The sequence below is a fragment of the Choloepus didactylus genome, chromosome 15 (genome assembly GCF_015220235.1).
Source record: "Choloepus didactylus isolate mChoDid1 chromosome 15, mChoDid1.pri, whole genome shotgun sequence".
Taxonomy (NCBI): domain Eukaryota; kingdom Metazoa; phylum Chordata; class Mammalia; order Pilosa; family Megalonychidae; genus Choloepus; species Choloepus didactylus.
In genome coordinates this window covers 38,266,116-38,294,077 of record NC_051321.1, presented here as the reverse complement: position 1 = coordinate 38,294,077, position 27,962 = coordinate 38,266,116, and the positions used below count along the sequence as shown (strand labels likewise).

Genomic DNA, 27,962 nt, shown 5'->3' with positions numbered 1-27,962 from the left:
AGGTCCTCACCTGTCAATGCCACTCCCCACCCACACACCAACACACACACAAACATCTGTGGTCCACCCTCAACACACATCTCCAGCTCCCACCTTCCAGCTTATCCAGTGCTTCCCGAGCCCCAGGGCCCTCCCACACCAACCCCGGTCTGCACAGCCTGTACTGAGCACAGGACATGTATCTCTGCCCACCTTGCGCTCTGTTATCACCCCATGGGCATCCACAGAGGCAGCCAGCTCCCGCACGATACTCTCTGGGGCGCAGGCCAGGCAATGTGCCAAGGGAGGGACTCCAAATGTCCAGAATCAGAGAGGGGCTTCCGAGGTAAAGACAATTTCTCTTTGTGAAGATCCCAAAAACAGACTTCTGCCCTTAGCCAGCTCTTACTCACTCCTGAGCTCTATGCAAGCAACTAACTGCTCACAACCAGATACAGCTGAACTAAACTTAAAAATTTGAGGGGCCAAATCTGTGGCTTAAACCCTGGCATGCCCTCATTTTGCAAAGCTTTTCACATTTGGCAAGGCTTGTTCCACCTTTACTTTTTGGCTCCCTTGGCCCATCAAGCTACAATCCAGGACCCCATTTTACATGTGAGGACACTGCTCTGAAAAGTCAAATAACTTGCACAAGGTCACATGGCTCAAAAGCAGCTAAACTAGGGCTCAAACCCAGGTGTTCAGACTCTCCACCCAGCCCTCCTTACTGCTGCTGCACTGTCCACTATTTATCACCTCCCGAACCCAGGGTGGTTTTCCTACCCTCAATCAGGGCCCTTCCATTTTCAAATCCAACAAAACTTTAGGCTTTTTTGAGAATTTTGCCTGTGCACATTTTAGCTGCTATATAACAAACCAGATTTCCTGTTTCTCTCATATGTTTATTATGCACAGGATATTTTTGCCTAATGCCCTGAGAATTATTCCCATAGGAAACATTCAGCTCCTTTGGAACTCTTTTGACACTAAAACCCCTTTCCTTGGGAACCCTCCTTCAGGGGCACAAGAAGGCTGGTTGCCACTGATAAGCCTCAGTGTGGAGTGGGGAACCGGCACTGGATTTGCTATACATCAGACAGCCCGCCGCTCTGGCTCCACCACGGTCTACTTCCCCTCCCTGAGCCTCAGTTTCCCCACCCATAAAATGAAGGTAATAAAACCTACCTTGAAGTTGTCACCAGGATTTAAAATATTGTATGCATAAGATCTAGCCCAGAGGCTGGCATGAGTAGGCCCCCCAAAACAGCTGATGTTATTTCAACTGCTTTCCAGACACAGCCAATTTGGAGGTGGGGGAAGCACAATATGTATTTTTCTAATACCCTGATTATAAGAAATAATCAAGAAAGCTTCCTGCCCCACATAACTGCAGTCATGGAGGAGAAATGAGAAAAGAAAGGGCCTCTCTGACACCTGAAGAAGACAAAAGAGGATGACTACCATCTTGGGGCTAAAAAGGCCTCTCCAACAGTCCAGTTCCCTCACTCCCAAACCCCACAAGCTATTAAGCATGTTACCTAGGACGACTTACTGAACCTGAGTCTCACTTCCTCATATGCACAACAGAGATAAACTTGCCTACAACCCCCAGCTGTTCAGGATGACGTGAAGCCAGTGTTTCTCAGTGTGTGATCTAGCCTCTGCTCCTTCCTTTCTAACTGCATCTCCATTTTGTTCGGGTATCTGGGCCTCCTCCAGGCAGCTCCAGCACGGGGCATGAGTGGACCAAGTGTACGCTCCTTCCCGTCAACTGTGATTGGCTCAGAGGTGGACAGGTGACCCAAGTCCAGCCAAGGAGGCATGACGGGTAGAGTGCTGGAGGTGCCTCCGGAAGCTCTGCCACTTCTGAGAGAGCCAGAAGTTGGTCTATATCCCTCTTCTTCCTCTAGATGCTGTTGTGCCTGACTGAGATGTTTGAAAATGCTGCAGCCATCTTACTCCCATCCTGCAAAGCTAACACCAAAGGTGGCAGAATAGAGAGATGGGTAGAACATGGGGCCTTGTTGATGTCACTGAGCCACTAAACTATAACCCCAAAGCCTAGCCTTCCTCTGGATTCAGAGCCACCCCACTGCACAGCTCCAGGGGGCACCGTTCACATCACAGTCCACATGAATGGGGGGGTCCTGGAGTTGTACAGTGCACCACTCCCGCTTGAAAGACAATGAATTTCCCTATTTTTGATCTGAGTTGGAGTTTGTTACTTCCCTCTGAAAATATCCAGACATAACCTATATCATCTAGGGAGCATGTTAAAAATACAGATCTTGGGGTCCCACCAGAGGGTAAGCCCTGGTAATCTGCATTTTGAAACATGCACCCTAGGTGATTCTTACGCTCTACAAAGTTTAAGCACTGATTTAATGAAATGTAAAGACACCAAATGCAGCCAGGCACCCAGTCAACACTCCAAACTTCAGCCCAAAATGGACCTACAAAGAAATGCCATCCTACCTTCCTATTTCTCATGAAAAGCTACTGCAGAAAGAACAACAGATGTGGACACCAGAGAGGAGAGTGTGAGTTGTCAAATGAATCTCACCTCCTCCCCAGTTTTAAGAAAATGTCTGCTGACATTCAGCTACAACCCTCTTCCACAACAACCCAACACTGTTCATGTCCTCTGCAGCTGCACATTACCTAAAACTCACTTCCATGCCAGCCACAGCACACAACACACTGCTCATGGTTACCTTCATTCTCCCAGGGGCCCTTTCAACCTTATTACAAGGTCATTTTCCTGGCCTGATTCACCCCCTGTGGCACAGGGAGACTAAAAGGGAAGTTGGATTTAATAAAAGATTAAAGAAGGAGCAGGCTGAGCCATCTTGCTGATTCTTAGAAACCTCTGTTTTCTGAAGTGTCAGACCTTTAGGGATTCTTGGCGGTCATAGCCCACACCCCTCATTCCAAGAAGGAAACCAAGACCAAAGAAGGGGGTAGGAATTGAAACTTCTATTCATGCAGCTTTTTCCTTTCCACACTCCTCAGAGTCAAGGAGGGTTTTCTTGCTAAAGCAATGCCACTGGATGGAGAGGGGAACAAAGATGGCCAGAGTGTGGGTCAAAGGCAGGGGGACTGAAAAGGGAAGGGCAGGCACCAATCTTGAGGGGTCCACACTTGTTATCACTTGCTTGGATAAACCCTGAAGGCCAAGGCAACGAAGAACCTCTCACCCCCCCCCCCCACCTTTTTGATGGAAATCTCCTTGAGGCTAGAACATTTTAATTTGGGTTTTTTCCCATTCATTTGAGTGGCTACTAAATGCAGAGCACTACACAGGGGTTGCAGTGACAGGAGCGGGGACCAGAGATGATGAGAACATGAAAGATCTCAGTCTAAGAGTGAAGATAAGGCAAGTGAAAACAAATCTCACTAAAGGAAGTGTCTTCTCCAGGAAAATTCCCCAACCCTCCCAAGCTCCAAAGGATCAAGCACCCTTCCTCTGTGCTTCCTTGGCACCCTGGGCATAAGGCTTTCATTGCAGCTACCACACTGCACAGAAATTGCCTGTTCCCTCATCTATCTCTCCCTATCTCCTAGAGCAAGAGGCTCATCATCTTATTCATTTTTACCTCTCTAGCACAGGTCCTGGCACAAGGAGGCACTCGGTGAGTGCTGGCTGACTAACTGGACGAATGGAAGGATGGATAAATAGATAGATGGGTGGATGAGTGGATGGAAGGGGATGCCAAGGAATTCTGTCCAGGAAGATTAGGGAAGGGCTGAGGTATCTGAGCTGGATCTACAAGAATTTAGACAAGTGGAGAAGAAGGGAGGGCCCACTTCATCCAAAGCACCTAGTACCCTTAAGCTGGTGTTTAATGAACATTTCCTCAGTGAGGTTATTCTGAACTGGCTTTTTGGAAGTGGAGGAACCTGGCTTCATGTTCCACAGTCCTTGGCTTCTCCCTAGGTAAACAGAAACAAACCTTAATAGCAATTGCATTGATAAACCAAGAGAAAGGCAACTGCAACTGCCTCCCAGTCTCTACAAACACTATGCTTCGAAGACAGTTCAGCAGAATGAAGACACATGCACCATATCTACTGATACAGAGTTTTCCAGGATATATTGTTATGTGACAGAGGCAATGTATAATGTCTGTATCTGCACAGGGAAATATTAGAAGGATTCACAAGACACCAATAAAAATGATTACCTAGCTACAGGGGAATATGTAATTTATCACACAAACTGGGTCACTTCTGAAAGAGAAAGAGGGTGATACTGATCCTTTCACTGGGACAACAAACATAAACTAAGACTGCCCTGGGCAAAAGGGAATGTATGGTCACCTTGCCTAATGGCAAGGGGGAAGGGGGAGTGGAGTGTGTAGAGCAGGGGTGGGAATGAACACTTCCAAATACATACATTTTTACAGATCTTTAATTTCTGGACCATGTGTATGTATCATCTCTTTTAAACTTAATAATCTTTTATTGGGAAGGAAAAAGAAAAAGAATTTAGTTTTCAACTCTTCGGCAAAGAAAACTCATTTGGGTGCAACTCTGCATTGCCATCCTGAAGAGCATCCCTAGTTATAAAATGACATCACCACTCACAGCACAACCCTTTTGCAGTGCACAAGAAAACAGCCCTGAGAGAAGAGAGCTGAGCATGGCCTAAAAAGGCTCTGACTCCGTGTGGGACCAGCTGCGATGGGGAACATCAAGGAACGTAAACAGTGCAAGACAGACATGAAGCAGTTCAGGTTTTATACAATCATGGTAACAAAGTGAGATTGATTCAGGGCTGAATTAAGCTCTTTATATTGTTTCTACTTAAAAAGGAAATGTATTGACTACAGTCCTCCACACAGATTTATCTTTCCTGACATCAAGCACATTCATAACCTATTTTAAATTCCGAGGAACAATGCCGGGGGGTTTAGGCAAGTGGATCCCAGCATGTTTCACCAGACCGTTTTAGAGGCTGGGGAGAAGCTCTCTGACTTTTAATTGCTCAGGAAACAGGCACGATGTAGATTTTTTTCCTTATCCGTCATAATTTCAAGTTAGAGAAATGCTTGTCCAGGATGCCTGAACTTTAGAATGGGTCTATCTTTGGAAGAGCCACAATGGAGCCATTTTAGAGACCAGGCATGGTGTCGGTTCAGCCTGTAGTCTCTCCTCACCATCTCCTTTCAGACATCACTGCAGCAATTCAAGTTCAGGCCTGAATTATCAGGACTAGAGGTCTGCAAACTCATCTCCTGCCCCCAGGCTTCACACCAAGCACTGTAATCAATGACCTTCCTAACCAGGTCCCAACAAAAAACCTTCCGGGGACTCCACGCAGCCTATAGGATAGCAGAACTATATAATTTATAATCCAAACAGGGTTAGTTGAGAATGAAAGGGGCATTATTAATAATCACACCAGGACAACAGGCAAAATGGGGACCATCCTGGACAAACTGGAAGCTGAGGTCATTCTATACCACACTAAAGTACAATCCCTTTAACATAGCTTGAATTCAAGACTCTCCATCCTCAGACCCCAGGTTACCTTTCTGGTCTCTTTGCATTTCACCATCTCACACGGTCCAATCAAAAATGGACCCACAGTAACCCAATGTACCTTAGGCTTTACTATCTCTGTGTTTGCTCACACAGTTTCCTTCTCCTACCTTCACACCTCTCCCACCCCCTCCAGTCTGTAATGCCTCTCCCCCCTTAATCTATGCATGTTTTGAATCCTGCCCTTTCTTCAAGACCCAAATCTAATGGGACCTTTCATTAATTCATTTGACAGTTATTTATTGACTGTTCATAATGTGTCAGGTGCTTGGGGAACAAGACTGAAAAACTCCAGGTCTCGTATGTGTTTGTAATTTTAGATTGTGATAACTGTTGTATAAAGGACAGACATGGGGTACTATCCTGGTGAGCCTACCCAGGGTTATGGTTTTGTTCTGACACACTCAAAGCCAGAGACCGAGAGCCCCATCTTTATAATCCTGCTGAATCCATCACAGACCTTTGGATATAGCAAGCACTCAAACATTTGCTGAGTCAAAGAATTAATACTAAGGAGAGTTTACTTAGCCTGAAGCAAGTTTTCTAACAACTAGTTCTAGGTTGAATCTGTCCAGGATCAAAGGAGAAGCTGAATGTCCACCGACCTTAGTAAAACTCACCAGGTCCCATAATTGTGACTCTCATTTGGCACTGATGCTGGAAGGGAATTTAAATCACTTGGTCCAACCCAAAGTCACTTCTCTTGAGGTTAAGTGACTCATCCAAGATCACACAGCTCATTAGTGACAGAGCCGCTGGGGAAATGAGAAGGTTACACAGGAAAGACTTAGAATTTCATGACAGGTGAAATACCCAAAGGAGTTATCCAAGCAGAGGGCATCTGAGGAGAGGCAACAATGTCAGCTGGAGTGACCAGCTTCATAAAGGAGGAAGACCTTGGAAGTGGGGGATCGTGCCTGCCAGCGAGGCCAGCAGGAAAAGGGCACTGCCGTAGGCATGTATCTGTGGCCATGGCAGAGGCTGGACAAAGGAGGACTGGCTCAAAACCAGGGTCACAAAAGGAGGGCTCTGCTGCTGAGGTAAAAATGAGACCTGGTGATGTGCACCCTCGGAGACAAGGGCACACAGCAAGCTTTTTCCGAGTCCGACCTGGAGGAGGGAACCTGAAGTAACGGCGGACAAAGGGTAAAGCAGTGTGTGGCTTTCCTCGGGATGACCCAGGCAGTGCCCTGTCAGGAGAGAGGGGGCTGCTCTGACTCTACTCAGACACCAGCAGTTCCCAGAAAACAGGCTCAGAGAAGCTCAAGAAAAAAGCCAAGGGCCCTAGAGTTTTCCCAAATTTGAAGCACGAATAGACAGTTTGCAGTTCTCCCCTAAGTGGAATGCAGAGGACTAGAGTTTGATTAAACAGTAACTCAGAGAAGTTTGGCAAGGCACACACATATTTGAGTTTAGCTGTGCAACTTGTGTATCCCTTCTTCAGTTATTTCTGATGGCGAGTAGCCATAATTATATAATGAAAATTGAATCAAAACATTTTTCTCAAAGGAAGAGAAGTACAACTGGCTAGATCTGACTTCTTATTTCAGTTACACACAGCAAAGTAGCCAAATCAATTTTCAGCAGCCAGGACTGGGCCCCACCCACATCTCACCTGCTGCAGCTCAGCTGCAACAGGTGGTCACCCTGGCTTGTCACACCTTGCTGGAATTTTTCTTCCTGGACTCCTCCCACCATTACCACCACCCTAGCCCCTCCTCTATCAGTGAGGAGCCCAAATTGCAGCCATTTAAGCATAACAGAAGCCTCTGGAGCACTAGGAACAACTCAAGTTCCCCAGATAGGCTGTCCAGATGGTCCTTCCACTAGCCCTGGGTTCTGAGTGGCAAATAGGCTCCCATGTCCCCAGTGGGCAGAGTTTCTCAGCCTTGGCACTATGGATGTTTTGCACCAGATAATTCTTTGTTGTGGGGGGCTGTCCTGTGCATTTTAAGATGTTTAGCAGCATCCCTGGCCCCTACCCATCAGATGCCAGTAGCACCCTTTAAGATGTGATGACCTCGAAGGCATGTCTGGGTCGGAGTCCTGGTTCCTCTTACAGATGCTGTGACTTGAGGTAAGTCAGCCTATCTGAGCCTCAGTTCCTTCATCTGTATAATGGGGGGGGGGGGTCAATAAAACAGTCCCTACCTAATGGGTAGGCCATGACAGGTAAATAAACCCAACATGTAAAGACTGTCTGGAACAGTGAGTATGCAATAAATGTTAGCTATTATCAACAGGCCTGGAAAATTCCTTTTAGCCAAGCCTGGAGTTTAGGCTTCTATTTCTGACTTCTGATCTTCCCCCTCCTTCTTATGCTCTTTCCAACTATTAAATGTCTTCCGTCTTAACCTTTAAGGAATCCTTCCTGCTGGTTCAAAGGCATCTGAAGTTAAAGGGGAGGAAAGAAAACATGCACACACGCAAATGTGCACATGCATACACACGTGCGCACACACACAGGACCTTTTAGATTCAACCCTGCCCCAGACAAAGGTTTCCATTGTTGTCTAAAAACAAACCTTTCCACTGGGAGGACTTAACACAGACACACGGACCAAAGTCTCCAGACTCTTCTAATTCTCATCCCCATTCTGCCATCGACCTTGACACACCCCTTCTCCTTTCTGGGCCTCAGTTTCCCAATCTGTAAAATGACGGTCTTGGACCCTGGCGAGCCCTAAGTGCCTACCATCTCCAACTCTCTAAGATTGTGCACTGTATTGGAATGCCACAGCATGGGTGGCAGTTGGATCCACATTTTAAGTAAATGCCTAACTGGGAATAAGGGCCACAAAGACAATTCATTTTCTTATTTCCTACATTCCCCTGAGAGGCAGTAGAATATAGTGGAACAAGCATTTGTGGGCTTCGGAGTTAAAGATCTGAATAAAGTGAAATCCCAGCCTCAAAATTGAGCCCTTGGTTAAATTAGTTCATCTATCTAATCCTGTTGCTTTATCTTTAAAATGAGACAAAAATAGAAGCAGAAATGATGTAAAGATTACAAGACAAAGATTATGAAAGCACCTAGTGCAGACTAGGTTCATACTAGGTATTAAAAACATGCCTTCCTTTCTGGACTCTCTATGTTAAATTTTGTAATAGAACTCTCCACGTCATTCTCCTCCTCTGGAAAGACTTGTCTCTCCCCTTTTGCATATACGGTTGGCCTTTGAGCACTTTGTACATGTCCTCCTCCAACAACCTGCCATGACTCCTCTCTCCCACTAGATCAAACCTAGACTCTCCTGCCCAACACATCCGACCCCTAGGAAGCAGCTGCACCCATGCCACCCAATCTGATTTTTCCCTCCTCTGGGCCATTGTTCATGTCATTCCCCTCCTTTGGAAAGTTTTTGCTTCTCTCCTTTCCCATACCCTATTGGTCTTCCAAAGCTCTGTTCAAGCCCCCTCCATCAGGAAGCCTCCCCTGACCTCCACAGTCCACAGAGATCTCGGACTCCTTTGCACACAGTCACCACTGCATGGTTAAGGGCCTAAGCCTGATAACCCTCCCAGCCTCACATAGTCACTGAACGGCTTGAGCTGTCATAACCTGATCTCCCTCACCAAACAGCAAATAAACACTCGCCAACTTGGCCATGCCCCTTCCAACCTCAGCCTGGCACTCATCCCACTGACATTACCTGAGTCCCTCTGACATGCTCAGAAAGTTCTTATCCCTCCTCTTGAAACCCTCCTCACCCTTCAAGGCACAGTTTAGGTGCTACTTGCTCTATGACTCCTACCCCAACCCACCCTCACCCCAGCCCCAGGAGTCTTCATCTCTCCCCCTTAGGACCTGCTTTGCCAACAACTAGTAGAGTGCTGATGTCATTCTGACTTGAATCACAGTGAGTGGAACTCTCAAATCACTTAGTTTCCCAAGCTCATGTCCCCACTATGCCCTGTATGAGAACTGGGACTTTCTCCTCCTTATGGCTAGGACTCCCACAACACCCTGTACCAGGAAGACACTCAATGAATGGCTTTCACAGTGAACTGAAACAGAATCTGTCCAATTCTCAGGCCAGTCTGAGCTCCTGGGTGGCCTCAAGCTCCGTACATCCAAATGACCTCTCTTACTGTTCTTCCAAGATTGGATTTGGGCCCAGACCGAGTCAAATGACCTCTTATCATTCTTCCAAAATTAGGCTTTCCTCTTTAATTACACCTTATCTAACCACATGCTATGTGGATTCTAATTACATAATTACTTCAAGCCCTGAGACTTAAAACCAATAACAGAAAAGAAAGGAGTGTAGATGATTAATTACATAAGTAAGTAAATACACCAGTTACACTTACTTACCTATACCAAATACAACTTTCTTGTTCATATACAATTTTGTTACCCAGAAAATACAGCCCAAGGAGGGGTCTAAATTACATTAAGACAAAAAAACCCACCGGGTAAGAGACAGCCATGGAGAACTTCACAGGGAGGCCTACAACTGAGATGGACTTTGAAAGAGCCTTGAAGTCAATGTCCTGACACTTCCCCGGGTTTTGCATGAAGAAAAGGGCTTTGTGATCTTGGCCATGTTAGATATCTAAGGCCTGGCCAGGCCTGATCCCTCCTTACCAAGATATTCACTGTTCTAAATTCTAAGTATTCTCTGCTATCTCTCTCCTAAGGCAGTCTGGCACAATTCTCCTCTTCCCTATTAGACTGGGTCCTTCCTACAGGCAAGAGCTCAGTCTCATCCAGCTTGGAATTCCCGATTCTCAACACCTTGTAGAGGGCACTTAGCAGGCCCTCCTTCCCCCTTATGCTCCAGTCTTATTAAAGTACCTGCCCTCCCCCCAATGAACTAAGCCCCCCTGTGCCTCCCTGCCTTTGCACAAGCTGGTCCCACTGTGTCTATCTGGAAAGCCCTCTTCTGGCCCCTCCCATCATGGCCCAGGTCCAGCTCCCCTCCTGTGTGCACCCACTGCACCCTGTACTCGCCCTAACATGATACTTATCACTCTTTGACATAAGAACCTTCTCATTGCCCTAACTCCCCTTTCAGACTAGTGAACCCCAAACTTTTTTGTCACATCTGCCTACTAGTAAAACAGCTTTGCACACATTTATTTATAAGTTAATTATAAAATCTGTACTACTGTAAGTAGAAAAGCTACGTCTTTCTTCTACTTTAATTAAAGAATAGATAGAAGGTCAACAGATAATGTTTTCTTCCTGTGCCTCAATGGTTATCTTGAGTGCTCACCCACCGTTCTGGGTTAGGAGCTCCATGAGGACAGCAGGGGTATTTTATTCTCTCCGTATTCCCAGAATCTGGTTCAGAATCCAAAACTTATTAAATGAATAAATGAATTAATTTGCTTCACAGATAGTGAGCACTTCTTTGGGGCTAGGGCCATGCCAGGCATTGGGGTATAAAGGGGAAAAGAAAACAGCCCTGGTGCCTGTCATCACGGATCCTACAATTGGTGGATTGGGCAGACAAACAAATGACTTTCCAAACAAGTTTAACAAAGCAGTGAGACAAATGCCATGAGAGAGAGGTACCTGGTGTCAAGAGAGCTTCACACAGCGTGTGTGTGTGTGTGTGTGCGCACACGTGTGTGTGTTTCACCTGGTCAGGAACGTCATGCTTCAGGTGAGATCTGATGGTTAAGTGGCGCTATCTAGGTGGGTGAAGGGAGGAAAGGGCACTCCAGGCTAAGGAAAGAGTAAAGGCAAAAGTCCTGAGGGTGGACGGAGAATAGTGAGTGCCAGGGAGGAACCAAGACCAATAAAACCGTGAACAAGCCCAAAAGAGATGGCGAGCTCTCCTCCTGCCCTTTACTCCTTTCCACTTGTCAAAACACACCACCCCTGACTTCCAAGGGGGCCGCTCGGCTCAGCTACTGCACAGCTCTGAGCCAAGCAGAGCAGGTGGGCTCTCTGCATCCCAGTCAGCCCTCCCAGAATTAGGGCCTCCTCCTCCTTTGAGGCACCCAAGGGCCCCAGGAAGACACCCCCAAAGGCCATGCACTTTGCCACGGCGCCACTAATCAAAGGCTCCTGGGCAGTTTAATTTTTTAAAGAGCATGTTAAATATTTTACATATTCTAACAGCACTGTTTCTTCCTCGTGTACAATGGAAAGGAACATCCTATACTCCCTGAATTAAGGACTTGTGCAAAATAAATGCCAAGCTACAAGACAGGCTACAGAGGTCCTCACCTTGCTTTCGAGGGCCTCCTATGCACTGCTGGTTGTCCCAGGAGTATATTCTTTGAGGGGGCCTCCTGGGGAATCCAGAACTACAGGCCTCATAAACCTCTTGTCTGCTGGAGCGCCTCTGACCCCAGGAAGGGAAAATTATTCACAAAGATGCTGCTGGTGAGTGCTTAAAGGGCCATGACTTTAATAATTAAAGACAAAACCAAGAATGTCAAGTGTAATGCAGGCTGGCGGGCTGCAGGGCCTCCTCCTGGAGCAGCTGTCTTGAAGAGGCGCTGTATGTTCTATCAGTGCTCAGGCATGACCGTGTCCCAGTTCCTGGGGGACTCGCCCCCTCACACCTGCCAGTGCTGGCTCACAATGTACCACATCTAACATGGCTCCACAGAGCAAACACAAAATCATCCTAAAAGGCCTGACACGGCCCAGGTCCAGGCTCATGGGCCTGGCAACTTGGTTTTCAGCAACCACCACCAAACCCTGCTGAGGCCCTCAGCTCTCCCAAGTCCCAGCTTTCACCAGCTACTCTAATTTCTGTCCCTATTGGGATTGTGCTTTCTCCAGAACCTCTATTCACTTTGTCCTGTTTAAAACAGCCTAGTCCCTATTTTCACTTTGGCCTCTCCACTCAAATCCCTGGCCAGCTCTCAAGCCCACTGCCCAGGGCACTGGGGCAGCGACTCAGATGTCTCAGCTCTAGTTCCCACCTTTGTTACCTAACCCCTGGCTTCAAGATCCTGCCCAGTCTCCCCTCACCAGCTTCCTATGTGCACTATCTACACAGAAAGGCCCAAGCACACAGAAGTCAGCAGTGTAGATGTTACAGCAGCCTCAGAAAGACTCCCTGACATTAACTTACCAGGAAAATGTTCCCATTCCCACCCCTCTCCTCAGCCCCCCCACCCCAACACACACTTTCAATATGTTATAAGCACCTACAACCCCTGGTCATCATTTGATGCTTGCAGGAAACAATCACCCAACACTGGATCTGCCCCAACTAAGGACATACTCTAAGTGGAGAAAAGTAACCTGTAAATGCATTATCTATTTACACGCCAAACAAGGAAATGACTCAAATGTGTAGCCACCAGGTTCCACAGACTCCTGGCAATAAAAGAAACTGTTTGGATTTCAGAGGGATGTCATAGAGACTTTTCAAACTGGGAAGCCAAGCTCAAAAGCTGGCACACAGGCTGCTGTTAATAATCGATGCATAAGGCATCATATAAATGAGTAATGAGCTTTCACACTGACATGCAGGCAGAAGGGCAATTCCAGGATCTACTAAGAGCCCATTCCTGGTACTGCGGCTCTGAGCTAGAACACTACCCACCCATGATGATAGAAAGTCAAGGTCCAAATGGAGATGAGATGGGCAGAGCCAGTTTATAGGTCATGCTACAAGTACTCAATATCCCTGATCACTGGTACTCTGGCAGAATCTGCATTTTTATGCCACATTGAGAGTCCAGGGTGGCAGGAACAGTCTCCTTACAAATCAGTCCTGCGTCCAGCATTACCAGCCACCTGATCGCAGGTACACTCCTGGCCTCAATCCACTACCTGCCCTGTGAGCCCCACGTGGGTTATGCACATCTACAGTGCCTGGCCCCTCCCCTCCACCCCACCCCTACACTTTGTCACGCTAAACCCTCCTACATTATAACCTGAAACAAGTTGTTGAATGCCTGTGGGAGATGACAAGAGCCACGCCTTCTCAGATGTTCATGAGGAAATAAACTCCAGAAGTCCCAAGCCCATGTGTACTTCATTCACCAATATTTGTATAATGAACGAAATGAGACTGTGACTATTAAGGCATTTCATAAACTGAAGTTCCATGCACAAGCAGGGATTTCCCTATCAAATGGGCACCCTCCCATTCCTGGGACTAACGTCGGAGTTCTCTTTCTCCTCATTCAGCAAAAATGGGGCACCTCCAGAATACACTAGATGTCCCTGCTAGCAAGACTGAGCAGCAGCAGGAACACAAACCAAGAAACAGAAACCCCAAAGAAAAGACCAGGATCCAACTGCTAAACTAGCCGGGCTTCTGTCTGCCCCCTCTCTCTTCCGTACTCTTCTGCTCCGTGGTAGTGGTGGTAAATGTCTGTAACCCACCCTTCCAAGATGGAGATGTATGAGGGGTCCTCTTCCCCACTGTGGGCTTGAAGGGAACTCACAGAGAGTTGCCTCTCCAGCCCCAACCTTCCCATGAGAGGGAATGGCGGGAACAAGAGGACTGTGGGGACCAGCCTGGAGTAGAAGTAGACCAGCAGGAAGGAGACGTCAAAAGGATCCTTGTTCAGTGTACCAGTGACTAGTACTGGGACTCAGAGGACTTTATAAATGTGCTGGCATTTTTACATGAGCTCACATGACCGATGCAGTCCGTGGCTTAGAAACATTCAGTTGTGTGTCCCTTTCCAGGTGGCCAGTCAGCTCTACAAACAGCCTCGCCTGCCAACATTCTATTTCCACTCCACAGTCTCCTATCTGAAAATGTCTCCTTGACCCTACCATTAACTTCTGTTTCCTTCTCATTTTAATAATAGTGTACAACATATACTGAGTGATTACTATGTATCAGGCAGTTCTAAAAGATTTACATTACTGGATCATCTAATTCTTTTCACAAACCTATGAGGTGGGTACTATTATTTGCCCCATTTTACACATGAGGTAACTGAGGTACAGAACAGGACCCAAAGCTAGGAAGTAGTAGAGCCAGGATTTGAACCCAGGTGGCCTAGAGTGCAGAGATTACACTCCCCTATTTCATTTCAGGGAGAGAAAAAACAAGCTTGAAGACGAGATCTGGTCCCAGCTCAATCCCAACCAGTCATTTGAGCTGAAGCAAATGGTTTTTCTATGGCACCACTGGCACGATTAAGAAACAAGGCTAATCAGAGCTGCCTGGCCTAGAAACACAGTATTTTAGTTCTCTAGTCTAGAACTGGCTGAGAGAACATCCTGAGATGACAGAACTGTTCTACATCTGGGCCATCCAATATGGCAGCCACTAGTCACACGTATCTGTTGAACACTTGAAATGTGGCTAGTGTGACTGAGAAACTGAACTTTTAATTGTATTCAATTTTAACTAACTTTACTTTAAATAGGCACATGTGGCTAGTGGCTACCATGGGGGGAAGCACATTTCTAGTCTATAAGCTCCAGGAGGGCAGGTGCCATTTCTCTCTCGTTTACCCCTATATTCCCAGGGCCAAGCATAGACTCTGGTCTATAGGTGGTGGACAAATTAAAAGCAAAGGACTTTTCAGGTGTTCTAATACTACGTCACCTCCCACACAGGCATTGATTCTTCAGGTTTCCTAACCGATAGCCAGCCAGCCTTGGCTTGACAAGGAGCTCTAGGCCTCCCAATGCAGCATGTTGGGGAACAGCTCTCATGATTACAGTTCTTTCTTCCAGTCAGCTAAATCATCTCCCTGAAATTTCTACTTACTAGTCCTGGCACATAAACTCAGAGGTTTGGGAAAAACAAAACAAGTTATGAAAAAGTATTTAAAATTTGTTAAACACTGTAAATGCAGGATTATATTAGCAATTCATTTTCATAGTGAGGATGAATCTGATCTTAACTTGTAACCACATGAGCCCGCTTGAACAAATAAACAGCTGCAATCTATTTGGGTGAAAACAATCCTCTAGTGTCAGAGCTGTGGTCCAGAATTTCTGTCTCCACTGGCTTTAGTGCCAAAGCATTCAAGCTCCCTGCCCCGCCCCACCCAACTCCGTAGGTGAGCCAGGGAGGCTGCAAGAGACCAGCTGGATGTCCAATAAGCTGAGCCTCGTTCCCCAAGCAGAGTCTGGGGATTCTGGCAGAGTGCCTCACATTTTTATATCTCCTTGATAATACTCCTTCTAAGCAGAAAAATACAAAATTTATTATACACTTCCTAAGTGTCAGGACTCTGGTAGATATAGGGAATGCAAAGATGACTATGATGTGGTCTTCACTCTCAGGAGGTCCATGGTCTAGAAATAATAAGACACAAAATTTATCAAGTACTTAATTTGTGCAAGGCACTAAACTAAGCTCAAGAAAAAGACATATAAACCAAACACCTTCAATTCAGTCTGATACATGCCGTAACAAACCTAGGCACAAAATACTGAAATGATGCCAATGTACGAATAAACTGGCTGCCTTAGAAGAGATAGCTGAAAGGATGCTTACCTAGTACCTTGCTTTGCACGTAGCAGGTGCTCAGTGCATTGAAATAAATCAAACCTTAACCAATGCTTAATTTTAAGGCTGAGGAAATCAAGGCCCTAGTAGGTAAGTGACCTTTCAAGGTGCCCTAGGCAGTTAGTGATGGGGCTAGAGGTAGCCCCTGGGCCTTGCCACTCACCAGCCAGAGTATATAATGTTATCTCATGGTATCCTATGCTGCATGGTACATGGGCAGGATCCGTTACCTCTTATGACTATCTCAGAATAAGCAATGGATTTTTTTTTTGTAAAACTGGGTGTTTGGGGATTCTGCTGAAATTTGAAGGCTTTCATATCATCTTGGAAGCATTCATTCTGCCATTTAACCAACATTTCTTGATGTCTTGGGAATATACTACATATCAGGTACTGGTTTAAGGGCTTGTATAAAGAGAAGAAACATACTTGAGGTCAAATCAGAGGATCGCACACACAGGTTTATCTCTGCTCTCTCCCAGAACCCCAGTAAAAGGACAGTAGTGGAAAGGACACAACAGCAGACAAGGAATGTCAACAGAACTCTGGAACCTAGGAAGATGACCAACATGCAGTAGCCAATTTAGATTTCTGCCCTTGTCTGCTCTGCTAAAGTGCAAGCACTCAGAGAACTAAGGAGCTGTTAGAAAGTAAAACATACAAGCAGGTTGCATGTAAAAACATGAAAGCAGAAAAAGAATTAAAAAGGGTTAAAGGTAAAGCTGAGGCCATCTCTCAAACAGTAAAACAAAAATATAATAAAATGGAAATAAGAGAATATTTTAAAAATTATGAACTCAATCCAGGAAGGAATTCCAACCTCCACCTAATAGGTGTTCCAAAGACAAAACAAAGAAAACGGAGAAAAGGAAAGGAAAACAAAATTTCTCCAAACTGAAGGATGTGCATCTTCAGATCAAAAGGGTCTACCAAGGACCCAGCACAGTAAGTAAAAAAGCAAGGAAATTTCAAATACAGAGAAAGGGAGAAGGTCTCAAAAACTTCCAGAGAGAAAAAAGCAAGTTACCTATAAACAATCAAGAATCAGGATGGCGTGTGAATTCTTCACATCAATATTGGAACCTAGAAGAGAGTAGAGCCTTCAAAATTCAATGGGAAATGGCTTTCAAACTAAAATGCTGGACCAGTCAAACCACCAATCAAGTGTAAGTATAGAATAAAACATTTCAAACATGCAAGTCTGAAGTGATCAACTTCTACAAACCCCCTCTCCTAGACGAGTAAATCAAAAAAAAGGGGAACAATTTCCATAAACCCATAATAGAGGATCCCACCCAAGACAAAGTGAGGGAGTTCCGAGGGTGACAGTCATGATACACACCTAGAGGTCAACGAGCTGACAATACAGCAGAGGGATGGAGGCCTCTGGGAGGGAAGTTGCCAATGGAAAACAAATTGTAAAATAAAAAGATGTTTTAAAATGTTGTCAGAGACTTTGGGACTTGTTATAAGTACAAAGAAAGTTAAGTAAATAGAAAAAAGGAGGCAATTATTCACCCAAAAAAGGTATACAAGGAAGGAAATGTCATTATAGTACACTCTATGGCTCTGGCATAAAGGCTATTTACACAGTCAAAATAATGTAAACATTGAATATCAATGTAACCAAAACGTATGATATGACCATACTGGGAGGATGGGAAAGATGTGGGTGGGGGAAGGAAGAATGAGGGCTCCTGTAACGCATAGTAAGATATCAAGAAATAGCACCTAAAACTGAATAATCAAGAAACAGCACTGTAAACAGGCAATCTGCAAATAGGACAGTGACATCAAGAAAAGCAGCTCTCTGTTTCCAGATCTCACAGCCTGGCCGAGAGACAGATGAGGGAACCAGCAGTAACAGAGGCAGGATGGTGAACACAGCTGCTCTGGGAACATGGAAGAAAAGCATCTCTTTCAGATGTGAGATGAGTCTGAAAGGAGAAGTCAAGCCTGGTAAAGGAGAAGAAGGCCTGCGGGTGAGGGAACAGCAGACAGCAAGTCCAGAGGTGGCTAGTGACAGGGAGAACCTGGGCCTTTGGGGACATGGGTAAGTTCTGAATGGAACATATGGTGAGTCTGGCAGAGCCAGAGAGGGAAAGGCTGGAGGGCAGTTTTCATCTGCCATGTTTGATGCCTGCCCTGGCTTCTCTAACTGGGGTCCGGAACCTGCTGAGCATATTTGGGGTCAGCCACAGCAAGTGAAGGCCCAAAAGAAACATACTTTCCTGGGCCATCAATGGTACTCAACAGTAAAGAATTTTAAATGCTCTTGTACTCAAACCAGCACAGACATTATAGAGCAGCATACAAAATTCACATGAATTTTTAACATAAAACCAGAGACTTCAAGGGCACTTCTTGTTTGCGAGGCCCACTTAGGGCACTAAACTACCTGCTGACCTCTGGGCATCAAAACTCAAACCTTCTCTGCAATTAGCCAGCCAGAATTAAAAATGATGAAGTAGCCCAGCAGGCATCCATCAAAGCGTCTGGGACTTCACACCAGCAACTTGTCAGTGGCTGCCCATCTTCCCTCCAAAAGATACCTCTGAGGTCCCTCCCAACACTAATCCAAAAATTAATAAGCATCTCATTATTTTCTGAAGGAGTCTGGGTCCTGCTACTGCCAGTTGGGCAAACTCAGCCTGGGGAAACGAAGAAAAACCATCACACTGAATTCTTCCTACTCTTGGCCATAAGCCTGGCTTCCTCCCCAACTCTAAGCAAGTCCAGAATCACTGACAGCTGCCCCACCTCCGTCATCAGCACCCCCCAGCCCTTAGGCACAGTGCTCTGTTAACAATACAGAAGGAACACTCTTTCCCTGGGAGGAAGTCAAGAAATAGGGCACATTTCCAGAGGGAGGGTGTCCCCTGTGGTCTACAATACATGGGTGGAAACTCTATTGTTGTAGCCGTTTTTGTTGTACAAGCAATAATAACCATATGACAGAGGGTTGAAAAGCTTTTTCCTATAAAGAGCCACTACTGACCACAGAAGGGGTGGAAGGAAAAAAATCAATGGAAGGCTACACAGAAGAAAAAAGCAGTTTAATTGGGTTTGGGTTGTTTGCCTCTTACTTGTTTTTCGTGTAAAACACATACACTCACATTTGAAAAGCATGAACCCAACAGATTTTGAATTAAGAACAGAGAACATGAAACTTTAATTACACAATAAATATATTAAATTACACTACAAAGCTACATTATTGACAATTAAAAAAAAAAGGATGTGGAGGGAGGGCAAGGAGAGAGATACAACAGGAGCGAAAAAGAAATGCATAGAGGAGGGAAATGTGGGAACAGAAGGATGGGATATGGCTAGATGCAGGGACAGACATGCCTAATCATATCCAAAAACAGGAAGCAACTAAAGGGTCCACAGATATGCTTCCTAGCACCTGAAAGAGTAGCCAAAGTAAATTACACTGTTCATGGCTTGTGGTTGGCTTCAGCTACAGACTTCAAAGTAATATCACCTTTTATCCTTGCCTTTGAATGGTTAATGATCTGGTTAACCACTGTTAACAGCTCTAAAACTGCTCATTGAAACATCATGAGGCTTAACTCAGGTCATAGGCCAGAAGCTTCTCCCAACCGAGCGACAGGTCAGTAAACTATGGTCACCTCCAAGTATCTCCTTTGAATAGGGAGTAAATGAAAAACTATCTCAGGAAACATACCAAGTACCTATGAAAATCAGAGAAAATGCTGCCTGAGTTAAAAAGAAATTGCATGGAAAAAAAATGCTTTTTTTTTTTTTTTTTTCAGTTTTGCATTAAAAAAACAAAAACGGGACTTCAGCAGAACTGGGTCCCACCTCAGCATTCTCCAGCATCATGACCAGCACACCTGATTCCCACGTGTTCAAGCCCTGCATGCCCCAGTGGAGCCAAAGGCCTCGGCTGGCCATGAAACTAAGCAGCTACCTCATACTGGAGGGTCAACCAGAGACAGCCCAACGAGACTCCCAGGTAGTGCCTGCCCCAAGCAAGACCCTCAGTCCATCCCTACTCACCCCACCCCCACCCCATCCCACCCCCAACACAAACTCTTGTCTAAGCCAAGCCTCTCCTTACTCCGAGGACTGCAGAGAGGCTCTCCTATTTCACATCTCACAGTGCCTCCCCAGTCAGCCTCAACCCTCTCTCCTTCCTCACCTGACCTGTCCCCAACCTCTCACCCTCTGTTTCTCCAACTTCTCCCTTCCTCTGCTCCTATATCACCCTTACCTTCCTCCACCCCATCTTAGACTCATACCTCTTTTACAAGAGGAGGGGGCTTGAGATATTTCTAGAACATAGGACCTAGAATAAATCTACCAGGTATCCTGCCCAGCTCTGCCTCTGACTAGCTGTATGACATCAAGCAAACCACCAAGCCTCCCAAACCCTCCAATTCCTAGCTGGGGGGGAGGGGTCTGAACTTGGCAAACACAGAGGTCTCTTCCGACTCCAATGTTCTAAATATCTAAACATTCACCTGTCTAACCATAAATGAAACAATGAGTTAAACATACACAGGAAGAGAGAGTGAATATACAAACTTCCTTTCCTCAGGGTTCTGTCATCCCACCCTTATCTCCCTGGCCAACTGCCCATTCTGAGAGTCTGCGCCTCTCACTCTGGGCTATTCTAGCTCTGAATTTTTCACATATGGTAAAACTTCACAAATCACACTAATCAAGGAAGAAGTGAATCTGAATCCATCAGGAGCCTTTCACATGCCACTGGTCAATACTGTGAATTTAGCATCAATTTAGCAAACAGAAAAGAGTTTAAAATGCCATCTCCAACTGTACTTATGACTCTAAGGAAGATAATGCTCTCAGGAACCCTGGAGACCATCTGCTCCAAACCCTCCTACTTAACCAACAAGGACACTGAGGCCTACAGAGTGGAAATCACTAGCTCAAAACCAAGGAGAAGACTGCTCGCCAGGACCAAAGCCAGCTGTCATGCCTCTGGTCCAGAGCTCCTCCAGCAGGGCTTTTTGAGACCATCCGTTTCCTTTTCATAGAGTCATCTTAAATCCTAAATTACTAGTGAGTGCCCTCTACTGCAAACCTGTTTCCATGTCCCAGGGAAGGATCCAGAGCTATGTTTGGATAATCAGATCATTACCAATTCTGCACAACAAAAGCTCTCTTTCCTGGACCCTGCCCATTCATTTTCTGCAAAGAAAACCCCCGACCCTGCTATCTGTATCATACTCTATCTTGGAGAGAGTAAAAGATGGAAGAGCTGAACAGGTCTTTGTTCCACCAGTAAGAAGCATTGGGTCATCCTTTCCTACAAACCCCTACCTCAACCCTTAACATTCCCAATCCCTGCAGAAAAGCCCACAGAAACTCCCAACTACAATAAAATGAAAGCAGTTAAGCGGAGAAAAGGGCCAACAGGGGATGGGTGTTGTAGACGACAATACCCTCCCATCTCTTCACCCTAAGAGGTAGAAAGCATTTCTTTTCAGTTGCTAATTCCCCACTGCAAAGCCACCAGTTCATCTCCGGGCTCTTCAGCTGAGAAATGTGTTCTCTACCACCCGTGGAAAACTAACCTTTTCCTAACCATCTATTTCAACAGTGCCCAAGGCAGAGGTGCCAACCCACCAGCCCTTCCCTGCCTTTCCCCTGGGGCCAGGAGGGAGACATCAGAACTTGGCTGGCATGGAGCTATTTAAGGCAGCATCTAGAGGGTGGGGCAGAAAACTGCTGGCAGCATCCTTCTCCTCCACCCCTCCCTTCTCACAGCCACAACACACACCCGCGCATGCACACACAAACACACACCTCACTCCATAAGACAGCCTCCTCCCTCACCGAAGTCTCTTAGGGCTGAAGAACTGGAGTCCCCAAATATCTAGCATATGGTTTTCTGTCACTGAGGATGCTGTCCCACTCAGCCACCCACTCCATCTTTAATCCACCCCCTTTTCAGTCACCACCAAGCTCCCTTTCCAACCAAAACCACAGAATTGAATCTAAGAAGAGGGGCTTAAAAAATAAGGAGGAGAACGGAGACAGACAAGCCATCCCTGGCCTTCAATCAGCAGAGGAAAAAAGGGTGCAAAAGGAGGGGGTGGAATTCAGGGCCTGATATGCCGGATAGGTTCCAGGATGTCTCTAAACGCACCTCCCTCCCTACTGACTGCGAAACCAATTCGGGCCATTTCAGCAGGTCGCCCTGTAACAACAGGGGCATCCCGGCGCTCAGTGTTTTAAACAAAAATCCTAATGCTCAGCCAGAACATGCTGGGGAAACCCAGGGTCTGGATGAAACGAGCCCCGCTCAGGGGGATCCCTTTTGCTTTTCTGTAGCAACGTAATAGCGTAATAAATTCTGTCTGCCTGAAGAAAGCATGCACTGGTCAATCTCAAAGCCATCTTACGACATCTTACATGGGGATGCAGGATTCGACAGCACGGTCTCCCATGAAAGGAACATAATGACTTCAAGCATCTCTTCCTTCCCATCTTGAATGGCGCTACTGCTTATAAAGGAAGCCACGACGGAAAACAGCGAGGCGGGAGCCGGGGATGCCCGGGGAATCTTGGTGATGAGCTGCCTAGCAAGATGCTGTCAGCCTCTCTGGGCGATGAAGGAGCATGGGCGGGATAGGCAAGCACGGTGTCCCCGGGCACACACACGTACCCGCTCGTTCAGGCGGGTCGTCCTAGCGCCCCTCCCGCGTCCTATCCTCCGGGGCGATGCTGATGAATGAATACTCCCGAAATGCCTCCATCCTGCCGCTCGCTCCCTCCTTCTTCCTCCAGCTGCTGCAGAGCAGCCCCTCCTCGGTAGTTTCACTTTACAGCGAAAACCCACCCGGGCTTTGATGTCTCCTTCACCCACTCATATTGCAGCCAGCCTGAAGCAAGAGGACATTCTCTTCCAGCAGAGGCCACGATCCCAAGAACAAACCCCACCCCACGCCACCCCACCCCCCCAAAAAAAAAACAGAAAAAAAAAAACTGGACTACCCCCAGACCCTCCGCATCCCCGGGAACTTTCCTTGAAAGACCAAGCAGGCAGAAAGGAGGGTTTGGCCGAGGGAAGGCATGGCTCCCCGACCAAGGGAAAGGGATGCTCTGGGGAAGGTGGTCCCCTAAGTCCCTCCAACAGCTGGCCCTTTAAACGCACCTTCTCCGAGCGCGGAACAAAGGCGCCGCCCGCGGGGGCCGGGCAGGCGCACGCCCCCGGCGCCGCCGTCGCTGAACGTGCGAGCGCGGCCGAGCGGCCCGGCATCCGGCGCGGACTTACCTTGAGGGTCGCGGGATAGACGGGCTGCGCGCGTCCTGCCCCACTCGCACTACACGCTGCAGCTGGCCGCGCTCTGTTTTTCTGGAACTCAGCGCTGACTTCACAGGCCCTCCTCGGCCGGCCAATGGGCTGCGACGGCCGCCCCCTCATTAGCATGCGTCTGGAACCGTCCACTTGGGCAGCGCCCGGGCGGCGGGCGGTGGCAGGGGGCGGTGACAAGCCCGACCATGACAGGAAGGGGAGTGTGCGCCAATCGGGACGAGGAAGCGCGCGGCCCGCCTCGCGGTATTGTGAGTCCGGCGCGCGGGCCCGCGGATTTCGGGCCGGTAGCGGGTGCGCGCTTGCGCGCGCGAAGCGAGTCACCCTTTCTGTCCTGGCCGAGCCGCGAGTTTGCCCGGGTGCTGACCCCTCTCGGCTTCGGGTCCTTGAAAGGGGTCGCCCAAGGGGAGCTTGGAAGGAATCTTACACATAAAAATAATAGTTAACGTGTCTTGAGTGCATGTAAATTATTTAACCTCTGTGTCCCGTAGCTTATCTGTAAAATGGGATAGTAATTAGACCTATTTCATAGGATGTAATGAACCTCAATATAGTTAATATATTTAAACGTTTAGTTAGATCAATGCCTGGCCGTAGCGCTAAGTAAATGTTTGCTATTATCATTATTATACTCTCTTCCAGCCAGTGTGCCTAATGCTTTCCAAATATTTTCTCTTTTGATCATCATAACCTTATAAGAAAGACATATTACTAATCCCTATTTTTCAAGTGAGAAAACTGAGGTTTAGTGGTTTAAGTGGTTTGCCCAAGGTTATACAGCAAGCAGCGCAACCAAGATTTGAACCCAGGCTCTGAGATTTCTTTCTTGCAATGCACATTTTCGAGAGGGGTGCTCCATGGAAGGCGCTGTGCTGGAGCCCGGGGTTACTGCAGAAAACAGGAGAGGCAAGGTCCCGCCCCTCGTGAAGCTTCAACGTAAGAGCGGGAGACAAACAAATGAATATAGAAGATCATCTTCAATGTGAAAAGTACAGTGAGAAGTATTAGAGTAATGTGCACGTAGGGGTTGGGGGCATTCTGACTGCTAGATTGAGTTCAGAGCCCTTAACCACTGTGCTGCACTGTACCCCTGACCTACTCCAGATTCCCTGAGTGTTACAGAAAAGGACACAGACTCAGAAAGAGGAAACTGCTTGTGAGCCCAGAACTTGCTCCCTCCATGCCTAGCTTCCTGCTTCCCTAGGACATCCTTGAAGGTAGGACAGTCACCCTTGGGCTGAGCACAATGGATTTTTGTCAACTGCCCTTGGCAAGAATCTTCTGCCAGAGCAGGATCCCAGTTTACAGGCTGTATGTGGCTAAGTTAAGACTTACCTTGATGACTGCACAGGCTGATGGGAAACATCTGCAAAGGTTCTTAGATGTCAGGTAATCATGACAAGTCTTTGCTGATTGCCTGCTGTCTGTCCTCTGCTGTGTAAAAAAAAACATTTAGAAGACTCCTACCTGTGTAGGAGCTTACTCTGTAAATGAGGAGACAAAGAAACCACTAGAGAACTACTCAATTTAGGGAGCCCCCACCCCACAGCTCCTCCAGCCGTACCTCATCCTGCTGATTTGGGAAGAGCACTGGACTAGGAGTCAAGACTTCCCAGCGTCTACTATTAACTTGCTCTACCATCTGGACAACACAGTTCCCTCTAGGCCTGTAAAGTAATAAAACAGCTAATATTTATTGAGCACATCTAGCCAGCTGCACACTCTACCATTCTTGTACAAAGAGCTTTGCATGCATTAGCTCACTCACAACACACAACTACTGGAGTATTATCATTCTGATTTTCCAGAGGTAGGAAATAAAGGGTAGAAAGACTATGTAAGTCACCTCTTCTACAAATTCAGGACAACACAGTTTAGAAAAGCAAAAAAGTTGGAAATGATCCAGATGTCCAATTTGAGCAAAATTGGTTTAAAAAAAAAAAGATTACAGCCTAACAATGTGATAGAATACCATGTAGTCATGAAAAATGGAAGGTATACTGACACCTATTGGCACATAAAATGCTCAAGATATATTGTTGAATGGGAAAGTAAGTTGAAGACTAGTTTTATACTGCAATCCTATTAGAACTATCTGTTATGGGATTATGGGTAATTATTTTTGCTTGTTATATTTTTCTTGTTTCTTTCTTCAATAAATGTCCATCAATTGTTCAATGAAACTAAAACAAAATAATTTTTAAATGAAAAACCAGACTCTACTCGTGAAGAGTAGCTCTAAAGGCAAGGCCATTCCTACAACTAGGAGACTGCCTCAAGGAATCTTAGGTGGGACCAACTCTTCAAATGATCCCCATGAATGTGTAACTCCTCTACTGGTTCCAGCCTGTGTGACTGTTGCTTTTCTCATTGTAAAATATAACATTACCGTTTGGGTTTATGAGAAAATGGCAAAAAAACAAAAGGACTGGAAAGAGGGAAATAAAAAAAAGAAAATCCTACTATCTTTCAAGGCTCATCTCAATTGTCTTCTTCAAGAAGTATTCAAAATCATGGCCTAATATCTTTTATTTTAAACTTTTTATTTTGAAATAATTTCAAACTCATGGACAGTTGCAAATACACAGCCCATACAGAAATTTCAATAATTTGCCGTCTTTGCCATGTCATTCTATTTTCTGAACATTTGAGAGCAGATTGCACATATCATACTCCTTGAACACCTAATACTTCCATGTGTATTTCCAAAAACAAGGATATTCACTTATGTAATAACCTTAAGTGCAGTTACCACGTTCAAGAAATTTAACATTGATATAAAGCTTATATTATATAGTCCATTTTTTCTTATGTCCCAGTAATGTTCCTATGAACCTTTTCTCCTGGATTCTTAGATCCCATCCAATATCAGTATTCCATTTAATTGTCATTATCTCTTTACTTTCTCTTTTTTTTTCTTTCTTTTAAATTGTGGAAACATACGTATAACCTAAATATTCCCATCCCAAACTCTCCCAAGCATACCAGTCAGTAGGATTAATTACGTTCACAATGTTGCAGTACCCTCACTACCATCCATTACTAGAACCATTTCTTCACCCCAAACAGAAACCCTACACCTGTAGTCAACTTTCTGTCTCTTTGAATTTGCATATTCTCTGGTATTTTCTTTGGGGTTATTATAGGGCTTAAATTTAATATCCTAAATGTATAACAATCTCACTTGCTTTGATTGCAACTTAACTTCAATAGTATACACAAACTGTATACTCCATCCCCCCAACTTTATGTAGTTCTTGTCACAAATTACATGTTTATACATTATGAGTCCAAAACTACTGATTTATCATTACATTTTGTGTATTTGTCTTTAAGATCCTGCTGGAAATAAAAAGTGGAGTTACAAACCAAAAATAAAATTGTATTGATATTTATATTTACTCATGTAATTATCTTTACTAGAGATCTTTATTTCTTCATGTGGCTTCAGTCAATTGTCTAGTGCCTTTCATTTAACCTGAAGAACTCCCTTTAACATTTCTTGAATGGCCAGTCTAGTAGTAATGAATTCCCTCAGCTCTTGTTTATTTGGGAATGTCTTAATTCCTCCCCCATTTATAAAAGACAGTTTTGCTGGATATACAATTCTTGGTTGGCAATTTTTTGTTTTCAGCACTCTAAATATGTCTTCCTATTGTCTTGTTGCCTCCATGATTTCCAATGAGAAATAGGCACTTAATCTGATTGAGGCTCCCTTGCATGTTGCTCCTCTCTTGCAGCTTTCAGCAATCCCTCTTTATCTTTGGCATTTGACAGTTTGATTATAACATGGCACAATGTGGGCCTGTCTGGGTTTATCCTGCTTGGAGTTTGTTTAGCACCTTGGATGTGTATATTCATGTCTTTCATTAAATTTGAGAAGTTTTCAGCCATTATTTCTTTGAATATTCTCTCTACCCCTTTCTCTCTTTCTTCTGCGTCTGAGACTTCCACAGTATATATATTGGTATGCTTGATGGTGTCCCACAGGTTCCTCAGGCTTTGTTCACTTTTCTTCATTCTTCTTTCTGCTCTTCAGACTGGATGATTTCAATTATCTTATCATCAAGTTCTCTGATTCTTCTGTCAACTCCAATATGCTGTTGAACCTCTCTAGTGAATTTTTAATTTCTGTTACTAAGGATTTCATTTCTATTGGATTCCTTTTCATAATTTCTATCTCTCTGTTGATGTCCTCTTTGTGTGTATCATTTTCCTAATTTCATTTATTTCTTTGTCCAGAGCATATTTAGGACCATTTTTTAAAAGTGTTTGTCTGGAATGTCCCATGCCTGATCCTCTTCATTGATTGTTTCTAATGCTTTAAAATTCTCCTTTGCCTGAACCATTACTTCCTGTTCTTTTTATGTTTTCTTATCTTTTGTTGTGACCTGAATATTTTGGTATTTTAACATATTATCACTGGAATAGATTTTGAGGCATCTGTTCCTTAAGCTTGTATCCAGCTAGTGTTATGACAGAGCTTTTCTTGAATGCTAGGAGAGGGGGGGGGAGGGGGAGGGGAGGGGAGGGGAGGGGAGGGGAGATGTCATGGGATCCTATTACTTTCAAGTGGCCTTTTTAGCGGTTGCCCTAATACTGCAGCCCTTTATTTTCTGGAGCTTTGAGAAAAATGTTTCTGCCAGTTCTTTCTGGTTGTTCAGAGCTTCCTTGGAGGAACAGAGCCCTGAAGCTTCTCACTCCACCATCTTGATCAGGGCAGAGCT

The 27,962-nt window shown here is 45.6% G+C and overlaps 1 protein-coding gene across 50 annotated transcripts in view; it reads right to left on the bottom strand.

Moving 5' to 3' along the window:
- Nucleotides 1-23,416, bottom strand: part of SORBS1 (sorbin and SH3 domain containing 1) — a 255,908-nt gene extending 232,492 nt beyond the window's left edge. For 20 of the 50 annotated variants that reach the window (XM_037805198.1, XM_037805195.1, XM_037805201.1 and 17 more), the window contains exon 1: nt 23,197-23,416. The gene's annotated coding sequence lies outside the window, so the exon portion shown is untranslated. Of the gene's footprint in view, nt 1-22,334; nt 22,822-23,196 lie in introns of those variants that run through there. The other 30 variants (XM_037805238.1, XM_037805235.1, XM_037805239.1 and 27 more) reach the window with 16 other exon arrangements.
- Between the last annotated feature and the right edge of the window lie 4,546 nt (nt 23,417-27,962).